Below are 3,082 nucleotides of genomic sequence, written 5' to 3'. Positions count from 1 at the left end.
AGAGGGTCAAAACACTGATCAGAGAGACTAAAATTGGTCACAAGAAGATTGGAAAATACAATTCTTTGTAGAGCAAATAAATCTTAGAAAGCCTGTGCATATAAGAACAAGACAGCAGACCAAATTCCAGAAATGTGCATTCTCTTAGAGGTCAGCTTAATGAATTATCAATGGAAATCTTTGCATTCCTAAATATTTGACCACATCTAGGGGAAGGCCAATTGCTGAAGAGAAAGAAAATGTCATCAGTCTGTACGAGGTCCATTATCACATTAGGAAGGAATCAAGTACAGATTTGTAATAAAAAGAGAAAAAAATATTCCAAATGAGGGTTTCAATTGATTTGTTGTAAAAGTTTCTGATTTAGGTGCTAGCAATTACCATACAATTGATCCAGTCCCACAGCTGAGTTGATATTTACTGCAGTATTCCCACATGAAGGAAAAGAGAAAATTTACAAATGTCTGATGAAATGAGTTGAGAGTGAAGTGTTCTAATAGTGATATCTGAGGTTTAGACATAGATGAAGAGGGGGATTTTCTTTTATAAAAATCTCCCATTTTTAGCCTGGTGCCAGAGGCTCACAGCTGTAATCCTAGCTACTCAGGAAGCTGAGAACTGAGGACTACTGTTCAAAGCCAGCCTGGCAGGAAAGTCCCTGAGACTCTTTTCTCCATTTAAACACCAGAAAACCAGAAGTGGTACTGTGGCTCGAGATGAAGAGCACTGACCTTGAGTTGAAGAGCTCAGAGACAGTACACAAGCCCAGACTTAAAGCCCCTCGACCAACACCAAAAAAAAATCTCCTTTTTGTTGGACTGCCTACATCTTTTACTAACATTCAACTAGGAAGCCATTTTATCACCCACAACATTTACAAAATTAATTGTTCTCAGAGTCAAAGCAGACACCCTAAAATCTTTACTGGAAGGAATAGGAGAAACGTTAGGTCTCCTTGGCACAGGCCAAAATTTTCTTAATAGAGAACCAGAAACACAACAAATAAAAGAAAGGTTGCACAAATAGGATTGCATGAAACTGCAGAGCTTCTGCATGGCATAGGACATAGCTAACAAAACCAATAGAAAGCCCACGGATTAGGAGAAGATCTTCATTAGCCATACAACAGACAAGGGCCTCATATCTAAAATATGCTTGGAACACAAAAAATTAAATCCCGAAAAACAAATCCTCAAAGAAACAACTGCCTGATGAAATAAGTGGGCTAAAGATTTAAAGAGAAACTTCTCTGAAGAGGAAATAACAATGGCCAATAGACACATGAAGAAAAGCTCAAGTTCTCTATCAAAAAGAAAGAAATGCGAATCAAAACAACATTGAGATTCACCTTACCCCTGTTAGAATGGCTATCAATAAGAAATCTAATAACAACAGATGCTGGAGGGGATGTGGCCAAAAGGGAACCCTATTGCATTGTTTGTGGGAGTGTAAACTTGTTCAACCATATTCAAAAGCAGTATGGAGATTCCTCAAAAGACTCCACATAGAGCTCCCCCATGATCCAGCAATCCCACTTTCAGACATTGACACAAATGATCACAAACAAGGCCATACTAGAGCTATCAGCACAAGTATGTTTATTGCAACATTATTTACCACAGCTAAGATATGAAACCAACCCAGATGCCCCTCAGTAGATGAATGGATCAAGAAAATATGTGTATGTGTGTGTGTGTGTGTATATATATATATATATATGTATATATATATATATACATATATATATATATATATGTATATATATATATATACATATATATATATATATATATATATATATATATATATATATATATATATATATATATATATGAATTCTAGGTCTCCATCAGAAAGAATGCATTCTCCTAATTTGTTAGGAAATGGAAAGGCTTAGATGAAAATTATATTAAGTCAAGTAAGGCATGCCCAAAGAAACATAGGTCCCATGGTTTCCCTTATTTGAATTAACTAGTATATGCCTAGGACAAGCACCGATAAGATGAAGTTAAGTGAAGTGAACCCCAAGATAGGGACACAAGTGGTTTTTTCCTTTCTTGCTGTTGTTTCTAACTTATTTATAATGTACTATGTGAGTTTTGGTTGCTTTGTATGTTCCTCCCCCATGGTATAACCCCTGTTTTCACTGTATTTGATTCTGGTGCCCTGCATCTTGTATATACAGTTCTCTAATTGGGGGAGGGTAAGGGAAAACAGAAAATGCTTAAATAAATAGGCATACAGGTTGACCCATTGTAAAAATGCGATGTACAACACACTACATTGAAAACGAAGTTTGCAACTTCAGAGGTGGGTGGAGTAGTTGTGGAGTTGGGAGGGAAGGGATGGTAGGGGAAAAACAAAGGAGGAAGCAACAATGCTTGATAGGAAATGCACTCCTTACCTTGCTTATTTCACTGTAACCCCTCTGTACATTATTTTTACAATAAAAGACATACAAAATTAATTTAATGTTTGGTTATGGGCCGGTATTAGGACTTGAACTTATGAGCGTTCCACTTACTTTCACACTTCTAACTGGGATCTATATCTGTCTTTAATTTTTATTAATCATTTTTTCAAGGATATATCCAATAACACTGTCCCCTAACTTTTGTATAAAATAAATTTTGGAAATTTTACACTGAGTTAAACTTATTATGTTACATTCATCATTCTACTGTCTTCAAGTTTCTAGTATTTCTTGGAAGTTAAAGACAGGCTCTCTGCTGCATTGATTAAGACAACTTTTGCCTGGTCCCAGTCTATAATCCTAACTGCTAAGGAGGCTCAGATGAGGAGAATGTTGGCTTGAAGCAAAAGCAGAGAATTCCATGAAACTCATCTCCAAAATGATGCATATTTATGCATATAATTATATATAATATATTTAATATGTAATATATTTGTGAGATATATACATACTGTATATCTGCAGGAGATGGGCACACTGAAACAATAGCAGGCACTGATTTAATTTCATTGTGGTCATTCTACTTTGACATTTTTTATTAAAAAATAGATGACCATGATTTCATTTAATGTCCTGTCCAATATCATTTTGTTCATATCAGGCAGGCTG

Source organism: Dipodomys spectabilis, unplaced genomic scaffold, assembly GCF_019054845.1.
Source record: "Dipodomys spectabilis isolate Male_0828 unplaced genomic scaffold, ASM1905484v1 ptg000052l, whole genome shotgun sequence".
Taxonomy (NCBI): Eukaryota; Metazoa; Chordata; class Mammalia; order Rodentia; family Heteromyidae; genus Dipodomys; species Dipodomys spectabilis.
Note: the sequence above shows the minus strand (reverse complement) of the source record.